This window comes from Sciurus carolinensis, chromosome 15, assembly GCF_902686445.1.
Source record: "Sciurus carolinensis chromosome 15, mSciCar1.2, whole genome shotgun sequence".
In the NCBI taxonomy this organism is placed as follows: Eukaryota; Metazoa; Chordata; class Mammalia; order Rodentia; family Sciuridae; genus Sciurus; species Sciurus carolinensis.
This window is the reverse complement of record NC_062227.1, coordinates 55,907,743-55,934,791: the sequence shown is the minus strand read 5'-3', so window position 1 is coordinate 55,934,791 and position 27,049 is coordinate 55,907,743. Positions and strand designations below refer to the sequence as shown.

The 27,049-nt window shown below is 50.0% G+C and overlaps 1 protein-coding gene across 2 annotated transcripts in view; it reads left to right on the top strand.

The window, feature by feature from the left end:
* Zbtb7c (zinc finger and BTB domain containing 7C) overlaps positions 1-27,049 on the top strand; it is a 326,309-nt gene that overhangs the window by 93,277 nt on the left and 205,983 nt on the right. The window lies entirely within an intron of this gene.

Below are 27,049 nucleotides of genomic sequence, written 5' to 3'. Positions count from 1 at the left end.
TGCTCGGGTGCAAAAGGCATATGTGCTCCGGGTACCCACCCATTTTCCTTTGTAGCTCATTCCTGTTGGTTTTTAATGCTGAGCTCCAAAAAGCTGCCTTTTCTGTTGTGTTTTGCAATCGGTACTGCATAAAATGCGTGCCTGGTCTAGGGAGTGGGTACTGGGGCTCGGCTCTGTGCCTGGCTCTTCCTCTGTGTGTGGCCAGGGTGGAGGGGTGAGGGTGGGCAGTTGCTAAGCTAGTGCTAAATGGTCACTCTTCGGGGGTGAGCAGAGGAGATCTGATAAGCATCGGGTTTACAGCTATACGGAATTCTGTGTCAGAGCCAAGGAATTGCTAGGCACCTGGATATGAGATTTTTCATTAAGCCAACAGGTATTTCTTAACACCTGTTCTCAACCACTGAACTGACTGGGGATACAGAAGGTGCTAGAGATGGTGGTGGTGGTGGGGGGTCCTCAGGGTCCTGCACTGTACATTTAAGTATGATTAAAATGGTAAATTTTATGTCGTATATATTTATCACACACAAAAAATAAGATAATGGAACAGAATGAAGTTCCTGATTCCCAGAAGCAGCTGGTGTTCTGCAGATTTACCCCAGCTGTGGCCCAGAGCCGGGACCATGAGGGCTGCTGGCCATGTGGGGGTCAGGGGGAACCTTAGGAGGAGACCTCAGAAGGCTAGGGATACCCAGAGCAGGCCAAGGAAGGCCACCTACCCACATGCCCCTGAAAGTATGCACCAGAGGGTGTGACTGTCCCTTTGACACATTTCTTGCTAAAAATGTGATTTTTGAGATGTTGCCGACACAGGGACGGTGCTCCGGTTGGAATGTCGATTTGGAGCTAATTTTGTTCACAGAAATTGTCAGTTGTAAGACCTCGGGACTGCAACCATGGTGACGGCCTGAGCACAGGCTCTGCTTTTCTTCTTTCCCGAATGTTTCTGAGCCATTTCCCTTTCAGAAACTTCGGTGCGCTGGGACTGCCTGGCAGCGCGGCTGGCTCTCCTCCTATTGCCGGTGGATTAGTCATGAATGCACCTGCCACCCTGGGGAGCCTGGACAAGCGCCTGAAGCTCCCCAGACCTCAGTTTCTCTCTCGGTACCAGGCCCTGAGGCAGTTGCAAGCACACGTGATGGAGCGCGCCCAGCCACAGGCCACCAGCACCCGGGACCGTCAGCTCCGGGGAGCTCTTACGTGGATATTAGCCCTTCCCGTCTTAAACAGAATCACTGTCAGCATTTAACATTTCTCCACGTTACTCTTCTCTCTGCTCAGGTTGCACAGCACCCAGGAGAGGTGTCATCTCTTCCTTTGCCCACCCCCGTCTGGCGGCGCTGGGCACCTGGCAGGCTCTCCAGAGACACTCAGTAGATGAACAGTTTTCCTAAAGCTGAGGCCTGGTGGATTTTCCAAAGACAGACCTTTCATCCGCTCACAGAGCAGTCCCACTCCAGGCCCCTGACTGGGGAACTGTTCCGGGAGCCAGTCTGTTCCGGTGTGAGGGTCTCAACAACTATTCAATCTTTGCGACTGAGGTAGCTCGGGCCTCTTCAGAGGGGCTCAGGCCCTGATGGCCGCACCCAGCAACAGCTGCTCAGATAATTACACGGGCTTCAAATTGTTCGCCACTTTATGTCCTCAAAGCAATTTCAGAATCAATTTGAGGTTTGACAGGGAGCTGGTGGAGGTCTTGCAGGCCTGGAACGGCGTGCTGGGCCGCTTAGTGCTTGTTATAGTTCCCGTGGCAGGCTCCGGGCACCTGGGGAGCAGGATGGCCGGCTTCTGCACCTCGGGGGAGAAAATCAATCAATCAATCAATGAGAGCACACCTAATTAAAGGTAGCAAAGGCGCTGGGTGCCTCATGCCTCCCTGTAGCGTCAGCTGGTATAGCACAGACAGCCCTGTCTCAAAGGGGATTTGGAAGCAGTCTGGGCATCGGAAGTGAATCCAGCAAGGCCCTCTTGTGTATCAGGGCCTGCTTTGCTCCAGAGCATACAGTCCGTCATAGGAGCAGCCTTAAAATGGGATCAGGCAGTTACTCTGGTCTCAGTGGATGAAGAACTTTGTTAAAAGGCCCTGAGGCTGCCCCTATTTGTGACTGGGGTCACATAGGGCACTTAATGCCCCTGGTAAACTGGACTAGAATGCACGATTCAGACAGCCTGGCTTATACTCTGTGTTTGGAGGTTCCTGCACACAAAGTGCAATGATTAAAGAGTGGATTCTGGACAGGTGTCCTGCGTCCATTCCTGGCCTTGCCACTCACCCACTGGGGGATCCTGGGCTGGTTGCTCCAAGGTCTTCATCTGCACCATGAGCATGGTCATTGCTGTGACCTCAGGAGTCTTTTAAAGAGTTACATGATTTGGTGCAAGTTAAAGGCTTAGAACTGTGCCTGGCACACAGCAAAGTCTTTGCTCCACTTCTTCCTACAAAGAGACTAGTCAAGATACCCTTGATTTTGCAAGGAGCGAGGTGAGATTATTTTTGGTTTGGTTTTGCAAAAGGGATAGCGATGCCCAAAGGAGTGAATTAACCCAGGTTCACAGAGCAGAGCCTGGGATGGAGGACTGTCATCTGGAGTAGGTACCATCTGAGCCGTGGAGCTGGTCCTTGTCCAGCTGGTCTCTACCTCTTGCTTCCCTCCTCCCAGCTGCCCTGAGCTCTGATCTCTAACTTGTGGCTAGCCTAGCTCTGAGCTCTTCCGTTCTCACCTCCATTCTCAAGGTCAAGGTCAACTCAAAGCCTCATCCCTTGTGGGGTGGTTGGTGTTTTAAGAGGGTCAACACCTTGTGCTACCGGAATGAACTTGTAGCGTGTCAGGAATCTGCTCACAAGTGCTGAGGCACTCAGGGAGGCAGAGGCCGTCCCTGAGCCCGGCTGTCACCCCGCATGGCATTGTGCCTACTCAGTCTCTACTGCCCACTGGCCTAGCCTTGTCGATCTGGGGATTGAAGGAGCCTGGAGGGCTGGGGGTGCAGCTCTCTGGGGGAGCACTTACCTAGCATGCGGAGGCCCTGAGTTCCAGCTCCAGGGCTGGGAGGTGGCAAAGAGCCTCGAGGGTTCCTCAAAGGGAGTCTGGAGGTTGGGGAGTGTTGGCAGTTGTGAGCTGGTTGTCTGTTTTGACTCTTTGCCTGTGTTTTGGGAACTTTCGACACGGACTGTTAAAACTGACTTAACTTCTCCCCTTCCTATCCTCGAAGGAGAGTTGGGGTCAACAGGCAAGGCTGAAAAAGCGGAAGCACTGGCAGTTGAGGTCTGAAGTCAAGAATTCAGAGCTGTGCGCTCCTCAGGGGATGGAAATTGGTCTTCTTGCACAGGTGTTCTTAAGCACTCTCAGTGACAGAAAAGGCAGGAGGGAGCTTTAGTAGCCTGTCTTACGTTGTCCACACTGGGACAGCTACCTGGTCAGCCTTCAGTGCACCCCATCCTTTTTTTTGATACTGAGGATTGAATTAACCACTGAGCCACCTCCCTAACCCTTTTTATATTTTATTTAGAGATAGGGTCTCGCTGAGTTGCTTAGTGCCTTGCTAAGTTGCTGAGGCTGGCTTTGAACTCCTGATCCTCCTGTCTCAGCCTTCCAAGCCACTGGGATTACAGGTGTGTACCAATGCACCTGGCTCAGGTCCCCCTTTCTTGCCTTATTCCTACCCTTGTGAACACTAATGGACCTAAACACTTTCAAAATAAGAGACTCCACATGGACCATAGGCTCCATGCAAAGGGAGGTTTGTCCTGAGAAGTCCCTTCCAGAGGATGCAATAGTAGACCTGATCCAAAGAACAGGACTGCGAATAATGGTCCACAGACCCCACTTGGTCAATAATAGCTTTGCTGGAACTTGCTCAGGCCTGCAGCAAAACTGAAAATCAACTGTGAAGTGATTCAACTGGTGTGGGGGGGAAGGCCTCTTTGGAGAGATGACTTGAGAACCCACCTGAGAGGGTCAAGTTCAGATTCAAACATCCACATTCAACCAGTCTATGCAGGTTCACCAAAGAGAGTGGACATCCATCTGGTTTGCCACAGCCGGCACTTGGTTATCGAACGGCTGCAGAGTGTGGAAAATTATTATTTTACCTTCTGGCCTTAGTGTTCTCTGAGTGAAGGAGCTGCTTTCTTTTAAGAACTACCTTGATGGGTCATTTGGGTGAGAGATGAAACCTTGAGGGTAGGAGTAGGGAGAAATCCTCTTTGTAAATCTGTCTGAGAAAGCCTTTTCACTGCTGTGACCAAAAGACCTGGAAAAACAATTTTGGAGGAGGAAAAGTTTATTTGGCTCATGGTTTCAGAGGTCTCAGTTCATAGATGGCTGGTTCCATTGCCCTGGGCCCAAGATGAGACAGAAAATCACAGCACAAGAGTGTGGTGGAGGAAAGCAGGTCAGGAAAACATGGACACCCGGGAGCAAGAGAGAGAGAGAGAGAGAGAGAGAGAGAGAGAGAGGGAGGCACGCACGCACTCCCTTCACTATGGACAAAATACAAAGCCTAACACTCCCATCGACCCAGCTCCTCCAGCCGCACCCCTCCTCCCTACAGTGGCCACCCAGTTAATCGCTGTCAGGGATTAATCACTGATTAGGTGTAGGCTCTCACAACCCAATCTTTTCACTTCTGAACTTTCTTGCTCTGTCTCACAGAAGAGTTTTGGGGGGATGCCTCACATCTAAACCATACCAAAATCCAAGCAAGCATGGACTGTAGATGAATGAACGGAGAGAGGGCAGACCCTGTCCCCAGGCTGGGATTGAGTTAGTGGAAATGGCCGAGGGGAGGTGAAGGGACAGGAGCTGTCTGCCTTCCCTGATAACACCTCCCCCCAAAATAACACCTGCCCTTCCATTGGTGTCCACTTTCCACCCCTGGCCCGTGTGCCCGATGCTGGAGGACAAGGGAGCTCTAAAGATGGGCCTGGGCCTTCTGCAAGGGATAGAGATGAAGGAGCAGCCTCAACTCGTGGGGCAGAGGAAGGGAGTCCCACAGACGCGGGAAGTCAGAAGTGAAGGTTAGTGAGGAGGATCCGCAGCACTCACGGGGCTGGTCCTGGCCTGAGTGCAGCCCATCCTCTGTGGGTGGGACGAGAGCTGTCTGAAGACCCCCTTGAGCTGTTTGTATTCCCCCCAGTTCTATCCATCAGGGGCTCTTGCCGGTCGACAAAACCTCTGACTGGCCCCCAGCCTGGCTACCTTGACTGTCCTTAGCCTGGTCCTTCCACGCCCACAGAGCAAGGGCTGTCCAAAGTCAGAGGCTCGCCCTGAGGAGGCCATGCATCTGAGATCTGGCAGAACACACCCAGCGCTTCTCTCCCTGTCTCTTGTGGCTAATCACTTCCCGCCGTATCCGTGACAGCTGGCCGGAGCCTCCACTCAGGTGTTCCCAGCCCGGGCTCGCTGCTGGAAGCAGACAGCTCCCTTCTACGTAGCTCTAACTGTCGGGAAGTTCACTCTGCGGCACCCCACCTGCCCCAGCTCCACCCCCAACCACTTGCCCTGGCTTTCTGCAGCCCCCGCTGCACAGCAAACAGCCCTTCTGGCAGTGCCTGCGGCCTGCTGTCCTGTCCTTTGAGTTATTTTCTGGCTGCACGTCTCTTGTCCCTTCCTCCCTTCCTCGTCTGTCATGGGTGTCTGGGTGTATAACAACAGACTGACAATGACATTCCTTGCTCATGACAAGTAAATAACATTATTGGGTCCTCAGAAGGCATCTGCAGTAGATGGTTAAAGATACTATGATTTTTATTTTCTGGAAACTTCCTAACATCCTAACATCCAGGCCGCGTCTTTCTGCCCACATCCTCTCAGATGCATGTCCTCGGACTCGGAAGGCCCTTGCTTCGGAGCAAAGCTGACCTGTGGGCTGACCTGCCTGGTCCTAGTAATGGCTCTCTGGTCCCCTTGCTGAGCTCCTCACCAGCTCTGCCTGTCTGCTACTGCACGTCAACCATCCAAGTTTGTCTGTCATGTGGTCAAAGCAATCAAAGCAGAAATCGTGTGGTTTAAAAGGAACTGGGGGTGGCTCTACTTTCTTCTCCAACATTTTTTCCCATCCATTTGCTTTCTGGATATCTGTATTCATCTGTTTTCTGTTGCTGTAACTGAATGCTACAGACTAAGTAATTTACAAAGATTGGAGGTTTACGCCGGTTGCAGTGGCGCAATTGGGAGGTCGAGGCTGGAAGATCATGAGTTCAAAACCAGCCTCAGAAACTTAGTGAGGCTATAAGCAACCTGAAAAGACCCTGTCTCTAAATAAAATATAAAAAGGGCTGGGAATGTGGCTTAGTGGTTAAGCACTGCTGGGTTCAATCCCTGGTACCAAAAAAATAAAATAAAATAAAATAAAGAGGTTTATGTAGCTCATGGTTCTGGAGGTGGGAAGCCCAGGAGCATGGCAGTGGCATCAGGAGAGGGTCTTCTTGCTGAATGGCTAGTGGCAGAGACAGAGAAAGCATGCTAGCTCTGGTCTCTCTTCCTCTTCTTACAAAGCCACTAATTCCTTCAGGGGCCCCAGCCTCATGCCATCATCTAATCCTAATGACCTCCCAGAGGCCCTACCTACAAATACCATTAGCAAGTGGATTTGGGGATTAAATTTCCGGCACATGAACAGCTGGGGACACGCCCTGCCTCCCAGATTTGTAGCTCCTCCTGGCTCTGCCCCTCCTAGCCCTGGGTCTTTTAGGGAGCCCTCCTGCTCCTGACCTGTATGAGATGGCAGGAGTGCACAACTTCTGGACAGGGGTCTGGTCCTGACCCTGCCACTCACCAGCTGTGGGGGCTCAAGAGCTCAGCGGTAAAACAAGGGTTAAATCAGGTGTGCTGCTCTGCAGCCTGCATGCTCCTGTGGTAAAACTCTCAGAGGGAGACTGTTCACAGCTCACTTGCCAGGAGGATGATGGACATAACTGGAACTCGGCAGGGCCTAGCTGGGCGTCCTCCACTTGGTCTTCACATTCGGATCACCCCGGGAACTTTTAGAATATGCCACAGCTCAGGCCCCACGTCCAGAGAGCCTGATTCAGTTGACTAGGGTGGGGCTCAGTTCTTTGTGTTCTCAGCGCTGCCCAGGTGACCCCAGTGGAAGCCCTGCTCTGGCCTGGGCCACCAGCTCTGCTGCTCGCAGTGTGGCTCCCGGTGCAGCGTCGGCGGCAGCTCTGGATCTTGTTTAGTGCGGAGCCTTGGGCCCCCCTAGACCTCCCAGGAAGAGTGCCCCCAAGAACAAGGCCCCAGAGAATTCCTGAGCACTTAACTCTTGGAGAGCACTTCATTCACTCAAAAGAGATCTTTGAGGATCCCTTTAGCCTGTGATATCTATTTTTCATATGTGGCCACAAATCCATTTGGGGTATAGGTATGGTGTAAAAAATGCATCCAATGTCAGATGATATTGATGTGCAGAAAAATAAAGGTTACGTTTATGCTCTAAGCAGCTTCACTTTCTCAAAGATGTGAACTCCTCCCTGCCCACAGGGTCTTTGCACGTGCTGTCTCTGCTGGTGCATTGCCATCTTCCCGTGGCCTCTCCTTCCTCCCAGTAGCCTCCCCTCCTCCCTTAGCCTCAGCGCTCCCTGAAGATTCCTCCTCCTCCCAGAGCCTCCCCTTCCTCCCTGTCACCGGGCAGATTCCTACTGGCCTCCCGCTGCAGAGAGAGAGGCAGCCTTTCCGTCCACACCCTTCGCCCTGGCATCTCCCAGCCACGGCTCCCTGGCCCCCGTTCCTGGGCATTGAGAATCAGCTTGCCTCCTCATCTCCTCTGTCACTTCCCTTCTTTCCTCATGTTTATGCAAGAAGAGGCCAAGAATGTCCGTCTTCCGTCTGCCTCCTGGGTGCTGTGAGGGTCAGATGGCATGGTGGACACGCAGCTCAAAGCCTTCCTTGGCAGTGCCGGGCACTGAGGTCCAGGATGCAGTGCGTTTGAGGACAGCGTGACTCTTCGCCTGGGATTGTGGGAAGCATGTCTTTCCCCTCCTGAGTCTGAGTGTCGTGTTTGGAGAGAGTCACACATCACAGTCCCCAGAGGGTCTTCCGCTGGCCTCTGATTCCCCCTGCCCTTCATCCCAGGTGCCAAGTGACACTGGCCCGCATCTGGTTTTCCTGACCTCTGCCGTGCTGCCCTGGCCCTCTGACTGTGCCCTGTCTGCCCATCTGAGTCAAGACTGCTGGGGCGTGTCTTTGAGACATGTGGGACTGGACGCTCACTTCTGTGCCTCAGGGGAACCCCGAGACTGAGCAGGGTGGGGAGAAGGCTTCTCTGGCCTCAGAAACCACTGCCCACTTTGAGCCTTATGGACACTGTAGGACAACAGATGACACGCAAAGTGCACAGCACACAGTCACCGCTGCGTGACTTCTGAGAAGAGCCCTAGGTCTCTGTGATGGGTCTGCAGAGCCACTGGGAGCCCAGGGACTTGGATGCAGCAAGTAAAGGGCCAGGACAGGGCCAGAGACTGGAAAGGAGCCCCCACCCCAGGCCCACGTGTGCTGTGGCCTGGTTCTGCTTCGGGAGACTAGTCCTGCTGGGAGACCCAGGGGCCAGCCTGCTGGGCACCCCGACATTGGCTCCCTGGCTCTGGGCTCAGCTGCCTTATTTGGTAATGTTGAACATGGGACTGGCAACATCTTGGAGTGCCGTCAGCTGAGTGCGGTGTGGCATGCTGTTGGTCTGGGCCATCGGCAGGGAGGAGACGTGGCGACGAGCCCCTGGGAAGCACACCCCGCGAGTCCCCGTGGGCTGGAGTCCCCGCGTGGTGGTGCAGGTCGGGATGTGGGCTGAGCTGCCTCCAGAGCCCCTGCCCTCCACGCTGGCATCTGCTGCCATCTCACCAGGGAGGCAGTGCCCTCGTGGGAAGAGCTGCGGGCAGGCGTGTGCCAGCTCCAGTTACAACAGGACTCTTGGGGCGGTCAGCAAGCGCAGCGCTTCCCTTGAAATTCCCACTCTTAGCGACCACGGAGACATGCTGGGGTCTGCCCTTCAGACTTGTGACACTGGCCTTACCTGGTTCATACAGGACCCAGGGTCTGAGCGGGCAGAGAGCCTGAGCCAGCACCAGTGACATTTGTCCTCTCTCTCCCCTTCCTTCCTTCCTTCCTTCCTTCCTTCCTCCTTCCTTCCTTCCTTCCTCCTTCCTTTCTTCCTTCCTCCCTCCCTCCTTCCTTCCTTCCTTCCTTCCTTCCTTCCTTCCTTCCTTCCTTCCTTCCTTCCTCCTTCCTTTCTTCCTTCCTCCTTCCTTCCTTCCTTCCTTCCTTCCTTCCTTCCTTCCTTCCTCCTTCCTTCCTTCCTTCCTCCTTCCTTTCTTCCTTCCTCCTTCCTTCCTTCCTTCCTTCCTTCCTTCCTTCCTTCCTCCTTCCTTTCTGTTCTGGGGATCAAACCCAGCACTGTGCATGCTAGCCAGGCCAGCGCAGTCCTCTGACCGCGTCCCAGTCCACGATTGCTCTTTCTAATAAGCATGCAAACAGAAAGAGGCTTCATGAAGTCGACATTCCTGCCTTCCAGCAGGGACATTAGTGGGCACTGATTTTTAGCCCACTAATGACGTATGCCATAGTGATGTATGCCACTTGCAATCACCTCTGACCGAAGGGGACAGTGCCATTCGGGAGTCCATGAGGTTTAAAACCCCCGTGACGCCCAGTGAGGCAGCATCACCAAGCCCTCTCTCACTGCACCTCATTCATGAGACGACAGGGAAGACCCCAGGTGTGCACCATATGTCAGGGACGGTGGCCTGACCCAGCCCAGAAGGTATTTCCTTGGGGACTGGTGGCTTGGAGAGAGAGTGCAACAAGGAGAAAAGTTGGGGGCAATAAACAGCCAATCATGAGAGAGCTTCTCTGGGGTGGGGGATGGAACCAGGGAGAGCCTTGGGCCTGAAGCAGACCTGTAACACTGTATTTCCAAAAATAAAACCCAAGGTATAGACAACATAATGTTAAGATATGGTGGTGCTGGAGGGTTGTTGGGCGCTTGTTTGTCAGCGCCTTCGGAATATTGTGTAATTAAAAATGTAGGAGAAAGGCGTCGGGCAGCTTCTAGAGAACCAAGCTGCTGGGGCGACCAGAGCCCCGAACGCGCTCCCGCACATGCCCGCAGGCGGAGGGCAGAGGCCCACACTGCCTGCGAGAAGCTTCTGTCACTCTGTCCTTTCCTGCTGTTTGGATGTTCTCCTGCGTGCCTGTGTTACCTAATTTTTTTTTGCAGATGACGTCAGTATTTTCCAAAACTTAGAGGAAAACAAAAGCAGAGACCTTAGACAACAGTAAAAGGGAGACAAGGAGAGAAGGGGTTCCTGAGAGCTGGAACGCATCCTGGGCACGTGGTGGTGGCCTTTGAGCCAAGACCCTTCCAGCCTCCCCCAGTGAGGAGTCCTTCTGCAGGCAGGCTCAACTCGGAGAGCTTTCTGAGGGCCGCCTTGGTGCCCCACCCGGGCCTGTGCTCTCCCCTCTCCTGTGTTGCCAGGGGAGAGATGCCCAGGGACACACTCCACACCTGTCCTGCTGCAAGCTGCAGCGGCTGGAGGAACTCAGGGCTCCTGACACCTGTTCAACTAATGAAGTCATATAAATGCAGAGAAGGGAGCCCAGCAGGGCGGTGCACAGATTCTAAGGGGAGGGTCGAAATTTCAGGAACTCGTAACTCTCGGCAGACACGTGAAACCCTTGTGGACTTCCCTGCCACTCCCTGGGGACCATAGTAAGATCAGCTGGAACAACTGCCTTGCAGGAGACAGGTAGTGACTGGGGAAGGCCAGCCTTGGCTGCATGGAAGTGGGAGGTGGGGCAGGGCAGTAAACACTAGTCCTGATGTGGACCCTGCCTCGTTTGGAGACGAGGGATGGTCGAGAGCCAGGTTCAGCTCAGCTGGGCTTCACTCAGCACTGCAGCGGCACCAAGGACAGCTGGGAATTGCATTTCCTCCCCAGCACCCACACCAGAGGAGCTGCCCCGGGGCACCTGTCAAGGATCAGTGTTTGGAGGCCCATGTTATCATGGGAGCCGAGCAAGAAATAGACTCCTGGGAATGGGCCTGGAGGTGGGGGGCGGGGAGGCGGGATTAATTTAATTAAGTCCTGCTTTGGGGACCAACCTAAATTTAGCGACTATCTGGGCTGCTGTGACTCCTTCCCTGCAACTCCCCCATCTGCCCGGGTGCCTCTGCAGGTGATCAATTCCGGATTCTGGCTGGCATCCGCGCACGCACCTGCAGACTGCCTAGTCCCTCTCCAAGCCCCTGCTCAGGTCCCCTCCCTGGGTCCCAGGGGGCGGCGCATTCTGAAGCACGGAGCAAGCTGCTGGCCCTTCCCCAGGGAGGTCAAGACTGCGTCCTCCTAATGACTCTCCCAGCGGCCCTGCACCTCGCCCAGGAAGGCTCGCCGCCAGGAGCCCGGATTCCCAGCGTCTTTCCTCTCAGTTTCCAAAGGTGGGAAGCGCGGCAGAGTTCTGGACGGCAGTTGGGTCAGGCCTCAGTTCTGGCCCATGTTGAGACTTGGCGCCGTGCCTCCTGGGGAGACGGGAGAGGGGTCCCGCTGCAATTCCGTCCGCTCCCACGCTCTCCTCCTCTGACCGCCATCGCACTCGTGTGTTCAGTCTCGCCCTTGTTTTCCTGCCGTTTCTTTCCTCACTGTGTGCGGGCCATCCTGGAGTGTGTAGGCCTCTCCAATAATTGAAACGGAGTCAGAAAGAGAAGCGGGTGGGATGGGAAGTGACAGGAATCAGAAAGTTCCAAGTGATGATTGGCGGTTGCTAAAGAACTGAAAGTTTGGGTCCCCCCAAAACTCATGTGTGGAGACTCTCATCCCCAACGTGAGGGTATTTGGGGGCGAGGCTTCTGGGAGGTGATGATGCTCAGGTTAGATCCTGAAGACGGGGCCCTCAAGACGGGACAAATGTCCTTATGATAAGAGGAAGAGGCACAAATGTCCCCATGCACATGTGAGGACACCTGCAGGAGCGGAATGGCCCGGAACCTTGATCCTGGTCCTCCCAGACTGCAGGACTTGCGGAAGAGATCTCTGTTCCGAGCTCCCCACGAGTGCTGTTGGTGATAGCAGCTCAAGCTGGTGAAGGCAATAGCTTATAGCATTTGCGGACTCGGTGGTCAGGGATGGCTGAGGGTCCCCTAACGTGGGAGCTGTGACACGGAGGACACAGGTCCTGCTCAAGGGGTTAGAGATGGGTGGAGCTGGCCGGCACGGGGCTGAGTCAGCTCAGTGCCTGCTGTAGAGCCAGGGACAAGAAAGGTAGCCGCTGTCACAGTAGCAGTGGATGGGAGTGCTTAATGCCAGGAACCACACTTGGGGTCAAGGGGGACATCAAAGAGCTTCCGTCTGATCACTTCCTCATTTTCCATATCCCTCTGCGGGCTCTCCCAGACCCTGAGTCACACCTTGGGCACCTCCCCTGGTCTCACCCAGGTGTTGAAGAACGGCTTTGTGTTCAGTTATTGAACTTGCTGGTCAGTTGAGACACAAGCCTCAGTTTAGAAGGAAGCCTTAGTCTCTTTCAACTCCAAGCCCTGCCCAGGCTTGGGGTCTGTGGCAGCACAGGGACACAGTGGCATCTCTGCTCCCTGCCCTCCGTTTCCCTCTCGCTGGCTGCTGCTTCTGACCTCTCCAGGGTCAGGTGCAGGAGCGAGAGTGACAGGAAGAAAGCAGAGCCCCGTGCGACCGACTCTGGTGTAAAACCGGGCCTTCTGGCCGCAGATGCCTAACTCTAAGCGTCATTTCCTGGGGTGCTTTCTGGGGTCTGGGCATCTTGGAGGTCAGGGGCACAGAGGGCCATAGCAAAAAGCTCTGGAGTCAGGCAGGCCCCGTCTCACGCCGACCCTGTCCTCACTAGCGGCATGGCCTTGGGCCAGCGGCTTACCTCTCAGTCCCTCAGTTTTCCCACCATAGCATGAGACAGCATCACCTGCTTCATGGAGACATTATGGACACGTATGACTGTGAGCACAGCGACAGATGTTACAGGGTGGCAGCAAATTAAGAGGTTGAGTTTCCCGTTAGAGACTTTGAGAACAGAGGCCTGGTGTCCTGTACGGATGAAGCCCTGCCCCAGAAGCCAGAGCCTTGACAGATCCCCCTAATTGCTATTTTCCCTCCTCCCACCCCAACACAGTGACACCCCCTTAGTCACAAGCCACGGACTCCAGTGACTACGGTGGCCATGGTTAGGGAAAGGCAATATCTTGATCAGTTATAGGTCTCTGGATGTAAATTATTTTAAAGCCCTTTCCAAATTTGAAATGTCACAGGAATATTAAGATGTTTGCATGACAACCAGGCTCAGCCACTGTCCAGCCTGGTGAAGGAAGAGGCCTTGTGTTTCCCATGGGGTCCAGCAGCCTGGCTCTCAGGCAGCTTTCTTTCAGGCCTGCCTTCCAGCCTGTCGCCCCCTAAGCCCCTCTGGGAAGGAACATCTCTGTGGACATAGCTTCCTTTACAGGGTCATGGAACGCAAGCCAGCTGGGTAGAGGAACAGGACCGACATTCTTTTTCACGCCCAGAGCCATAGCTCCCAGCCTCCCGCTCCAGCCTCCTCTCCCGACTCTGAGTCTGCAGAACCCTAGGAGCCAGGGTGAGAGGAGGGTCCCACTGCCATACAGCTGTGACTGCTGAGAAGCCTGTTTGCATGTGAAGTCATCTCCAGCAGACCCTCTGAGGAGCACGCACCTTTCTTCCTGAAGATGCCCGGAGCCTGGAGCACCGTATTTTACCTCGACAGCAGGAAGTTTTATGGTGACAAAGCTAGAGCAGGGGCTGAGGAGAGGACACCGGGCACCCAACTCCCGACTTTCCAAAGTGATAACTACTACTTAAGGCGCCTCCCATCTAGAGGGTCTGGAGACCGTTCCTTTCACAATCCCGGAAGCGACGAGCGCCTGACGTCTTGGCCTGGGGCCAGGTGTTTGACCTTCAGCCCATCTGTCCACAGAGCACCCGTGTGGAGGACTTGGAAGGGGCCCAGGCTGTCCTGGCTGTGTCCTCCGGGAGCAGGGGGAGGGCTGTCTGGTCAGCCAACCTCTCCCTGAGGTGAGTGGACGAGGCCTTGCATCCTGCAGCAGGGCAGGGTGGGGCCCAGGGGACCTGGCCTGTGGGGCAGAGCTGCTAATGGTCCACGCGGGCACGTTCTTTTTCTTTCTCCAGTCATAGACCCTGTTGCCTGCCCAGGGAAGGAAGCACAGGCTGTCCCCCATTCCCTCCTCACATGCTCCTACAGATGTCTCAGTCCCCAGGGGAAGAGTCTGCTCAGTCCCCAGGACACTTAGGGTCTGCCCTCAGGAAGAAGCGGGGCAGCGGAGCATGTCCTCCTCGCCTGGAGCTCTCTGGCAAGCCCTCCCAGCTGCAGAAGCTGTGGCTCACCCTCCCCGCAGGAGCAAGTTTCCTCAGAACCTGGGCGATCCTGGGGAGCCTCCCTGTCATGTGGGGACCTTCCGGGAAGCAAGATTGGACTGATTTCCTGAGGACCCAGGCCCTGCAGTCTGGGCACCCGAGCCTGCAACCCTAGCCGGAGCCCACAGTACGGCTGGGGGTGATGTGATGCCACCTATGTCTCAACTGACTCCTTCGTAAACTCTCAAGGGCTGTCATTTACGGAGAACGCACCACATTCGCGATTCACTGAATTAGTTATCTCTTTGAAGGCACACAACAACCCTATAAGGAAGCTTCTAGACTTGACTCTTGTCACCCCCACTTTAACAAGTATGGAAGCTGAGCCTTACCAACGATAGGTAACCAAAGCTCATAAAGCACCCATCTATATTACTACCTAGCCATCAGGTTTATTCACCTGAATTGCTATCTTGTATTTCATTCTAGGAACGTCTGCAAGGTTATCCATCTTCAGTGGTATCTCTCGTAGTTACTGTGCACCCTGATAAGATTTGACTGTACTCAGACATATACACAGTTCATATAAGGCCCAAAGCTGTGTGTGTGTGCGCGCATACACATGTACGTATCCTAGATTCTAAGCTTTAAGTGGGCAAAAATCGTTATAAGCATGCCTGGCACATAATAGGTACTCAGTAAATATTTATCAGAATGCATAAGTAGATACATAATTAGGTTTTGTGCAGTTTGAAAATCATACTGTATTTATTTTCTGTAGGTGCTTGGTTTTCTTTTCTTAATGTAATGTCTTTCCATTTCAGTACAGACAGATTAGCCTCATTCTTTTTCATTGCTATGTAATATTCCATAGACCATCTAAATATTCTCTTGCAGATGAGTATTTAGGTTGTGTGTGATTCTTTTGCTATTACAACTCTGATATCAGCATCCTTGAACGCAATTCCTGGAGCACAAATGTGAGAGACTACGTAGGGCATGCCTAGAAGTGAATTTGCTAGGTCTTAGAAGACGTGTTTTTATTATTATTTTTTATATTGCCCAATTGTGCCCCAGTTGCTTTCCAAAGTTTTTAAAAACTCAGTTACACTCTTCAAAGGAGTGTGTGAGCATTTCTACTTTTCCAATCCCTCCCTGGAACCCTCTGGTGAGGGGAAGTGGTGTTGCATTGTGTATAACCTTGTACTTCTCTCAATGGTCACTTTAGGATGTTGACAGTTCCACTTTGTGATTTCAATAAATGTTTATTCTTCTAATTCCAAGTGATATCTGCTTTTAAAATACTAGTTTTCTCAGGGGTATACTAATATAATTGTTCAGTGCATTGAACTTTATCTTAGTTCGTTCAGGCTGATACAACAAAATACTATGAATGGAGTGTTTTATGAACTCTAAAAAATTGTTTCTCACGACTCTGGGGCCTGACAGTCACCATCACAGCGCTGGCCAGAACAGTGCCTGCTGAGCACTCTCTGGTCCTGGATGTCCCCTCTTGACTGAGTCCTCATGTGATCATGTGGTAGAAGAGGCCACCAGCTCCATGGAGATCCATTGGTGAGGGCGCTAATCCCATTCCTGAGGGGTCCACCCCCAGGGCCTGATCACCTCCCAGAGGCCCCACTTCCTACGCCAGCGCCTCAGGATTAGGATTTTTCTACCATCTTTGAGGGACACAAACTTCCGGTGGTTGCAATCTAGCTAGCAGTTCTCCTGGTCTTATTAATGACATCCCGCTGCCGTGCGTTCTTCAGATCTGTACAGAAGACTGTATCACATTCAAATAACAATGGTTTCATTTCTTCCTTCCAATTTTTTTTTTTTTTTAGCCTTTATTTCTTTTTCTTGCCTTAATGTACTGGCTGGGGACATTCAGTACAGGGTTGATGGAAGCAGGGATGGAAGACCGCATTGTGTAGTTCCTAGTACGAAAGGGAACCTTCCCAGTGCGTCACCACTGAGAATCCAGGTTAGGAAAGTTCCACTGAGTTCATGGTTAGCTAGGAGTCTAATCAGGAATAAATTAAATTTTATCAGGTGCTTCCCATCCCCACCCCACGGTTCTCTAAGATAATTATATGACAAGCCTCCTTCAGTGCATTGAGCTAACGAATTATGCTAGAAGATTTCTTAATGCTAAACCAATTTTTCCAATTTCTTGGAAAAACTCAATTTGATAATGATATGTATTCTTAAAAATATATGTGTCTGAATTTGGTTTACCAGTTATTTTTCAGTTTTATTGTATCTTTATTCATCAGTGAGATTGGCCTGTAATTTTCCTTTTACAGACTCTCCTGGTCTGAAGTTTCTATTAGTCTTACAAAATGGGTTACCAAGCAGTCTTTCTTATGCTCTAGGAAAATTATATATAAGATGGAATAGTTTCTTTATCCTGTGTCTGATAAAACTTGCCTGAAAAGCCTTCTGGGGTCTTGTTTTCTTTGTGGGAAGTTTTTAATTACTGATTGAATATCTGTAGTGATTATAACATTATTTGTTTTAGTGCCCATTTTTATAAATTATATTCCTCTAGAAATTTGTCTATTTTATTTGAGTTTTGAAATATATCCACATAAAGTTCTAGGCCTTAGAAAACATGTCTTTATTATTACTTTTTTATATTGCCCAATTGCTCTCCAAAGTTTTAAAGTCCCATAAAGTTCTTCCTATTATTTTCTTATTATGTTTTAAAATCATCATAGTCAGAAGTCAGTTCCCCTCCCTTAAGGAGGGAGTCCATATTGGTCTGTGTGGGGGAAACCAATGGCCCACGCCCAGGAGTTACAAAGGGCAGGTTTTTGTGGTTGTTATTGTTTTGTTTTTGTTTGGTAAAATAATGAGCATAAGCACTCTACTCATCAGCCCAGGGAATCCACAAAGAAGTGTGAGGAATCTACAAGGGCCAAGAAAGAAACAGAGACAAACAAACAAACAAACAAAAATTTACCCATGGGAAAATGGAAACTGAGCTGATATCATGCGGATCTCAAAACACTTTTATCAAAACAGATTAAATTTTTCATTCAAGAGAGAAATCCTTTTAATTTTAAGGACAAAATAATCCAGAGATGTGCTATTCATAAGAGACACACGTATAATTTAATGAAATGAAAGCCGCACCCTCCATAAGTTGGAAAGAATGTACCAGGCAGACACCCAGACAGCTGGTTGAGCGTAAGAGGAAAAGAATAAATACAGAGGATCAAAAGGACAGTCCGCAAGGACACACATAGTCATGAATCAGTATGTATTAACAATATGGCCTCAAACAAGAGAGGCAGAAACTGAAAGGACTGAAAGGAGGAAAGAACACACACACAATTGCTATAGGTTTCTAACACACCTCTCAGAAAGAGATCAAGGAGCTAGAACTCCTGAGGCTATGAACAGAAGGGGAGCAAGCGCCAGCAAGCGTGGGTCTACGTGCAACCCTAACCCTACAAATGGAACCTAAAGCATCTTTCCATGTCCACATATATGAAAACAGACCTTGGACGAGGGCACTAAGGATGTCTCAGCAGGTGCCGGGCATCAACATCCTGTAGGTCACATTTTCTGACACCATGCAATGCCACTGGAATTCAATGACAAAAAGAACTTCCTCCTTCTTCAAACCATGAGTCACTGTACCATGGATGCTGGCACCACTGGAGTGGAGCTCAGGGAAGGGTGGGATAATCTTGAGGCAGGAGGAGGCAGGGGTGGGGGGACCATGTTTCTCAGTAGAACTGACAGCATGTCATGTGCCCCTTTTGCTATGACACGAGTGATAAGCAGGTCATGATATTTGCAGCCTGCATCCAGAGAGCACGCTCAGTTGAGTCTCCTTTGCAGCTGACTATGTCAAAGGGATGTTTTAGTCCGCATTTTTTTGCTGCTGTGGCTAAATGATCTGTCCAGTGCAATTATAGAGGAAAGGTTTATTTGAGGGCTCACGGTTTCAGAGGTTTCAGTCCATAGAAGGCTGGCTCCACTCCTAGGGGCTCAAGGTGAGGCTGAACATCATGGCGGGAGAGGGTGGCGGAGGGAAGCAGCTCACATCATGGTGATCAGGAAGCAGAGAGAGAGACTCCTCTCTCAGATACAAAAATATACAAAATATACAAAATATATAATCCAAAGCCACGCCCCAATTCCAATCCCCTCCAGCCACACCCTACCACTTCAAGGAATCCCATCACGGATTAATTCACTGATTGGATTAAGACTCTTACAACCCAATCGTTTCTCCTCTGAAACTTCCTGCATTGTCTCCATGTGAGCTTTTGGGAGATACCTCACATCCAAACCATAACAGGGAGGTAGCCGAGAGAGCTCTTATATTTATTTTACAGATAAATGAACTGATGAATAGAGAGAAGCTCCCCTAAATGTGTAAAAACAGTAGTAGTAGAGCTGACACAATCCATATATTTTGGCTTCAGATTGGTTGCTTTTCCCATTGTGTCAACTGTGAATGATTCATACTTGACTTTATGTCTGACTAGACTAAGGTTCTGATCACAGGCCCTAAGTCTTGCTCATTACCATCCCCAAGCCTGGCAATGAGAGATTTCAATACATACTTATGGAATGAATGCTGAATTGAGTTATTAATTTCTTCATGGGTGTTTGCATTGATTTATTTCTGAATTACTCTTTTCTCATGGTAAAAGTGAACCATGTTCATTATAGGGAATTTGGAAGAAACAGAAAGTAGAAAGGTGAAATTAAGATCTCCCATAATTTTCTCATTAAATATTTTATAAAGCATGTTTTAGTGGCTGCACAATAAATATACCTGTGCTCAACATTTAGGGTATTTCCAAATTTTCCCTATTATAAATAATTCTGTGACAGGGACCACTGCATCCTCATTTTTTCCTGAAGATAAATTCTTAGAGCTGAAATTACCAGGTCAAAGGAGATGAAGTTTTTAAAGGTTTTGATAAATATTACCAGATTCCCTTCCTTAAAGCTTTACTAATCTGCATTTCCCGATGTAAGAAAGCATTAATTTCTGTGTACCCCCATCTACATATCTTTCTCTTATTTTCCCTTTATAAGGTAAACTTTTTATTGAAGTATCACATACCCAGCAAAAGTGCAGATATCGGAGTTGTGTTGCTCAATGAATTTCCACCCAGTGAATAAAGTCATGAACCAGCATCTGGATCCTGGTGGCAAAGAGTCTCACACCCAGAAGCCACCTGGGTGACCCATTCTGGCCTTTATCATGTTCCCAAGGGACGCGTTTCACTCTTAGCCTCACAGCTTTGTCAGGCTTGTGTTTGAACTTTACACAAACTTGGTGTCAATCATGCGTGGCGCTCTCTGGTAGCACGTGACTTCATGTCTGGGGACTCACCCACGCTGCCAGGCATCCTTCTAGCTGGGCCTTCTCATTTCCATGCTGCACTTCATTGTGCTTTGGTACCATAATTTACCCGTCTCACTGTCGGTGGGCATCGGGATGATTCCAGGTTGGGACCCTTACCACCCACGCTGCCATGAGCCCTCTTGTCTTCTAGAGGGTGACTGGAAGCATTTCTGTTAGCTATGTATACCTGGAACTGGAATTGCCCCGTCATGACACCAGTATTTTTAATTTAAACAGAACATGACCTAGTAAAGCCGATGCTTAAATCAAGGCTCAGTTGCTAATGGGGAAATTCGTGGGTGGTGGGCCTTGGGGTCTTTCCCTAGATGTCTCTCTGTTGGGGACTGCCGTCCTCCACATGTGTAACCAGGTGAATATAAAGACCCCTGTGTTTGGGTTTATATGTCGCAATGGAGGCCTTTTGCAGATAATATACCTAAATGTGGTCAGGGTCGAGGGTGGGGCCGGTCACATGGTTGTGCAGACGACCATGGGTGGGGATTGGGCAGGGTCCCTTTGGGGGAGCTTTTGATCCAGGTGTGTTTAGATGGGCTGGGGAGGTTGTGTGGGGCTTGGGCGGCCAGGGAATTCATTCTGTAAGGAGAGTCTGTCTGTTCTTAGGTGGTGGCTGCCCATCGAAGGCTCTTGAGCAGGTTAGTAGCTCCGCGGAAGGAACATTTAGGAAATGTGGGAAGATAGCCAGGAGCCACGGATGCTGGATGGAATAGCACTTGGGAGTCCCGGGAGGGAGCAGAATGGCCCCAGTGACGGGGTGCCTCGGGGTGCGTGCACTCCTGGGTCACTCTGCCTGCTCTCTCACCTCCTCACCCGCACGTGTTTTCCACCCACCCCTGCTCTGGCACTGCCAGCCCCAGCACCCTCTAGTAAGCGCCTGTCTCTGTTCCTGCACTAGAGCACTTGCCCATGATTTTCTGACTGTGGGGTGAGGTCCTTGGGTCAAACAATGTGTCTCCTATTTCTTAATCTGCTCCCAGCACCTCGCATGGCCCCTGGCACATAGTAGATACTCAATAAACATTTGTGTATGGGTGAAATGTTCATTTACATGGCGCCCCTCTCCCTTGCTTTGACTCCTTTTGAATGATCCCACCTGCCTGTCTTTGCTCCTAGTCACTGCCTTGGGACTTCTCTCACCCTTTCTTCAAGGCTTTTGAACCCTGCCTCCGGGTGAGGGTACATGGCTAGCTTAGTACAGAGGCAGGTCCCTCCTGCTCTGCTCCTATGAACAGGACCTTGGCCCCACTGACTGGTTTTGCCCAGCCCCTGTGTAGCGGTTGCAGTGGGGGCTGCCTGAGGCTCAGGACTGAGGGTACCTTCATTTCAGCAGCGACCAAGTGCAGTTCTCGTGGGGCAGCTGACCCTGTCTGCTTCTGGCCCCACAAAAGCCAGGCTGTGAGCTGGGCACCGTGGTGCATGCCTGTAACCCCAGGGGCTCGGGAGGCTGAGGCAGGAGGATCGGGAGTTCGAATCCAGCCTCAGCAACTCAGCGAGGCCCTAAGCAACTCAGCAAGACCCTGTCTCTAGTAAAATATTGAAAAGGGCTGGGGCTGTGGCTCAGTGGTTAAGCACCCCTGGGTTCAACCCCTGGTACTGGGGGGGAAAAAAGCCAGGTGGTGCTGCCAGCAGAAGACAGAGCCCTGGCACCAGGCCCCATGCGGCCCTGCCTTCCTTTGTTTGGGGGCTTCTCTGCCATGCAGCTTGACCATGATCCACGGTGATGAGGCATCCACGTCTTGCTGGATCCACCTGCAGCCATGCGTGGGGGGACGACAGCCTTGCTAGAAGCTTTGTGTGGAGTAGCTGGCCTCTCTCTTGTTTCTGTTTTTGTGTTGACCATAAAATGACAGAGGGGAGGCAGGGAGCCTGGAGCATCAGGCTCCAGTTCTGCCAGCCTGTCACTTCAGACTAGAGAGGGAGCAAGGCCTCTGGGCACTGGGTGAACCCGATTTCCTTTTAGGGCATTTTTCTTTTTAAGGTGGAACAGGGCCTGTGTGCTCACAGAACAGTCAGCAGCTGGTGTTCTGAGGCGATGAGTGGGTGGGCCAGCTCTGCCTTCTCGACTAGAGTGGGTTGGTGCTGCGGATCTCTTTTCTCTCAGTATGTGTGACCCCTGTGACAGTGAGTTCCGCGTACCAGTTCTCCTGACAGGCCTGTTTAAGGGCTCTGTAAGCCTTAAATCAGTTTTCACTGTTCCCAGCAAGATCCGCCAGTTGGTGAATTTAAAACAATAACAACAAAACTCAGAAACAAAATCAAAACCTAAACTCTTTGCAGTGCCTCAGGGGACAGCCTGTGAGGAACTAGTGGGCGGCAGAGAGGAGTTAGGTAGAGTTTCAGTTGTCTCTTGCTACATAGTAAACCATCCCCAACTACAGTGGCTTACAGCAACTATTTCCTCACTATCATGTGGGTGAGGAATACAGGACTCTCCTCCCCTTGGGACACACAACTGGGACTGAAAGATCCAAGATGGCGCCTCTCCCATCTGGGCTGTGGAGGCTGCCCTGGGCTGGAAGCCTGGGGGTACTTCTCCACGGGGGCTGGTCCTCTGCTCATTGCCCCTTGTCCTCCAGGCCATTCTCTCTTGTGGTGTCTCTACTGAAGAACAGCCTGACTCTTTACACAGTGTCAAGAACCTGCCTCTGTGAAAGCAGAATCTGCAAGGCCACTTCAAGCCCAGTAAGTGACTTGTGCCACATTCTCGGGGTCAGAACAAACCACACGGCCAGTCTAGGTGAAAGGAGAGGGAAAAACAACCCACCTCACAACAGGAGATTGTGTGGCCATCTTTGCTGGTTTCTCTCTCTCCACCCTCACCTCTGAGCCTTCTCCTTTTCCCCTGCCCCACAGCTGTGCCCCGACACCCTCATCCTGAAAGGACAGAGCTGCTACCTGGCAGGAAGGCGGATGATTAAAAAAAAAAAAAAAAAAAAGCTATTTTTGTGGTTACAAACTATGTTCCAGAATTCTGTTGTCCATTCTAAACCTCAAATGTCTGTCTACAAATCAGGCCCTTGAAGGAATGCTCTTTGCCTTCCATTGAAGAAAGCTGCAAAGTTGCTGCGAGGCAGGAGGAGCTCAGCACCCCTTTCTTGTTTTCCCCACTTTCCAGTTTTTGGGTGTGTCCTCAGCAGCCGAGTGATAATTAATTATGCAGCCATAAAACTTGCACTTCGCACATTGGGAAACAGCTCTTTAGTTGTTCTAGACTTCCCTAGAATAGCTGTGAATTGTAAATCCTCAAAAATGTAAGGAGAATAGCTATTTATTTTACACTTTCATCTGGGGCAGAAAATCTTAGTGTAAACTTCAGGATGCACCTGCCACCCTGTTAGTGGCCATTTCCTTAGGGGAAAAAAATGAGACTAGGAATGGAGAGCCTGGGTGCTTTTCAGGAGACTTAGGAGGAATTTTTACAGGAAGAGAATTCTAAAGGTGGCCTCAGGCTTTGCCCTCAGCCAGGTTGCCCCTGGGTATGTCCTCTGCCCTGCCCTGCTCCACCTCCTCAAATCCCATCTGTGTTTCTGTCCTCCTGCCTCCTCATCCCATGTCCATTTCCAGGATCTCATGCCTCAGAGGTTTCCAAAAGCAAATTTCCAAAATCAAATTTGCCTTTGGGGAGAGAAAACAGGTCCCTGTCGGTTCCTGCTGCTAGAGCTCGCTAAAGCTGCTTAGCAGATGATAGGAATTGAAAGGGCGTCTGGTTTCATTGATTGTAAACATGGCAACCTTAAGTGCCAAGGGAAGAAAGTCCAGGCTCACCAAGGTGTACCTCCTAGCTGCTCTGTGCTGTTTATCTGCTTCCTGGAAGACGTGCTAAGCAGACACTTTAGGTCACTTAAGGCTAGAAAATCACACCAAGTGCAGAGGAAAGAAAGTATCCAATGCAGATCACTTTTCTTTGGATACATTAAATAGTGTGGATGGAGGGTTAGGAGGATCCCAGCTTCCTCAGATTGAACCCCCCGTTCTTGGACTTTCCTGGGCTTCAACCTTTCTGTCTTTAAGTCAGAGATTCGGGTTTGATTCATTCTGTCAACTTCTGTGCCGGGCATTGAGCTCAGAGCCTGAGTTCTGCCTGTAAGAAACTAAGTGTCACAAATGACTGCAGTTCTATGATAAATGAAAATCCCCAACAGAGGCACCTCCTGATTTGACCTCTAGTAATGGGACAGCTGGCTTCTGCAGAGGGGAAGCCACCCTGTTGCAGTCTGCTGTCTTCTAGTTAAGAGTACAGGGAGAATTCAACACTGGCGCTCAGCATTGACATTCACGTGTATTTTCTCAGGTTTGTGCAGGTATGCGCTCTGCCAGTTCAGCTGGTCCTGGTTTAGTATTTATTAATTAATCATTTTTTTCATGACTAGAGCTCAAACCTTTCTTTTAATTAAGTCATCGTTTTGCTCACTTGTGACTCTTTCCAGTTATAAATTCTTTGCATAATTAGGACAAATAACTTTGGCTTCAAGTTGACAATGACAAGGCCACCAGAGTAAGTTCCTGCAAAAGGAAAGGTGGGTGACTAACAGGCTGTGATGGGAGTGGGGGTAGCAAGGACACTGCTGCAGACAGCTTCTCAGCCAGGACCAGAGCCGGAGCTCACTGCTAACACCACACGCAGGACAGCCAGGGCCCTGGTTCTGGACCGGCCTCCCCCCTCTCTGGCTTTTTGCCAAACACCCCTTGGTTGTGAGTTTGGGGGCATGGGGATGGTGGCCTGGACGACAGCAGTCGCAGGAGAATGGAGATAAGATGACAGCACTGAGATTTAAATCAGAGGCAGGTGCCACAGAGTGTGGATGGTTGGATGTTAACCGCGGTGGGCTCGCTGTGGGCTGGAGGGGAAGAGGGATGAAGTTAGGGTGACTCCCCAGAGCTTCTGGATTGAAGGTGGATCGGCGTGGCCTTTGTGAAAACAGGGAGAAATGGAAGAGGCAAGTTTGGGAGGACGGTCACCAGCTGTGGGCTGGCGGTGCCTGGAGGCACCTGCTGCAGCCTCCTGGTAGCCCTGGCAGAAACCAGCGGCTGGAGGCAGGGCTTGGCGAGAGGTCGGGGCGGCGGTGATGACTCCTGTCATCCCCCGGCCCTGGCTGCCTATCGTAATGCCTTTCCTGTAAGAAAACAGGATTCAAGTTCAAAACACCCAGCTTAACCAATGAACCTCAGGCCTGTCTGGCAGCGGGGGAGCAGCTGTGTGGGTTTACACCAGGGACCTATGGGGGCTTGTTACCAGCTAGTCTGGTGGAGCCGAAAAGCACAGGATTAAAGGCCCTAAAAGTCTGATTCTCAACCCAGCTCCAGCACTAACTAGCCACACGTAACTCGAACAAACAACTTGTTATGATACTTTGCCTGCTCCCCACACTTATGAAACAGGCAGGCGGATGTGTTATGAAAAGCAAAACATGGCTGTGAAGTTTATAGAAATCGTCATTTTATTCCCCTTATCATGTGGGTTTCTTTGCAAGATAGCAGTAAGAAAGTGGGTTGTTGACCTTTTGGATAATTTTAATGTTCTCCCTTCTTAGTGAAACAAGACCTGCTTATTGTTAAAAAAAAAGAAAAGAAAAGAAAAGAAAAAAGAAAAGAGGGAGGGAGAATATAGCAAACTAGAAATAAAATGAAAACCACCCACACTTCTACCACTCTGGGAAAACCACTCTTAATATTTTGTCATATTTCCTGCAGGAGTGTTTTTATAAAAGCTTAAAAATTAGGGATTATTTCAAACACATAGCATATATAGGGAAATCATGTAACCATTACCCATTAATCATGAGCCATAAGTAATCAATCTTGACAGTTCTGCAGCATTTGATTCGGATCCTTTCCTTTTTAGAAATGAAACATGATAGATACCATTTGATTTAGTCAGCTTTCTGTTGCTGTGACAAAGTACCTGAGAAACTCAACACATAAGGAAGAAAGGTTTATTTTGGCTCATAGTTTCAGAGGTTTCAGTCCATGGTTTTTTGACTCTGTTGCTTTTGGGTCTGTACCAAGCCCCAAAGTGTGGAAGTGTGTGGAGGGGGAAAGCTGTTGGCCTCATTGAGTCTAGGAAGCAGAGAGGAAGGCGTGGAGGTCCCAATATGTCCTTCAAGGGAACACCCCTGGTAACCTAGTTCCTTCAATAGGTCTTGCCTTCTAAATTTCCACCCGCTTTCCAGCACTGTCGGGATGGGGGACGTTTATGATCCAAACTATAACACCATGAATCCCCCTCTGCTCTTCTCCTTTCCTTTCTGTTCTCTTTCCTTTCCCCTGTAACAACGACACAATGGTTGTTTTACTAATCTGAATGTCAAATGGTATTCCATTGTTGTTTTAAACTTCATTGGGGGGTAAATCTATTGCCTTCCATTTGGGGGTAAATTTATCAGTCTATCCTTTCTCTACTGATTTGTAATGTTGTCACCATACACCAAGTTTACATCTATGTATGAGTTGCTTCCTAGGATTGCTGTTACTTTTTTTACTTAATTGCCTATCTCTGTGATAATAACAAGTCTTATTACCATATTTCCTTTTAAGTCTTGATGTATAACAGGGTAAGTGTCTCCAATACTTTATTTTTCAAAAATTGTATTAGCAATTCTTGGCCCATTTGTAAATGAGTTTTATGATTTATGTAATATGCCACAAAAAAAACCCTTTATGGAAATTGTTACAAATTGTGCTACAATGTACGTTATCATAAATTCACTCTTAAAGTGAACAATCCAGTGGGGTTTAATATATTCACAAAGTTTTGCAACCATCAATACTAATTCAAGAATTTTTTCATTACCCCAAAAGAAACTCCACACCCATTATCAGTTAATTCCCATTCCTCCTTTCTCGGCCCCTGGAAACCACTAATCTACTTTTGTTTTCATGAATTTGCCTATTCTATACACTTCATATAAACAAACTCGTACAATTTATGCTTTTTATATACTATAAGCTTATTGTGTCTGGCTTATTTCACTTAGCATAATGTTTTTAAGATTCATCCATGCTATGACATGAATCAGTACTTCATTCCTTTTTTATGGCTGGATAACATCCCATAGTATGAATATACCATATTGTTTATCCATCCATCAGTTGATGGACATGTGGGTTGTTTCCACTTTGTGGTTATTATGAATAATGTTGCTACAGACATTCCACACACACATTTTTGTATAGGCATATGTTTTCCTCTCTCTTGGGTATATACATAGTAGTGAAATTGCTAGGTCTTTTGGAAACTCTATGTTTAATCATTTGAGAAACTATCAGATTATTTCACAAAGTGACTGCACCATTTTATATTCTAGTGGGTGTGA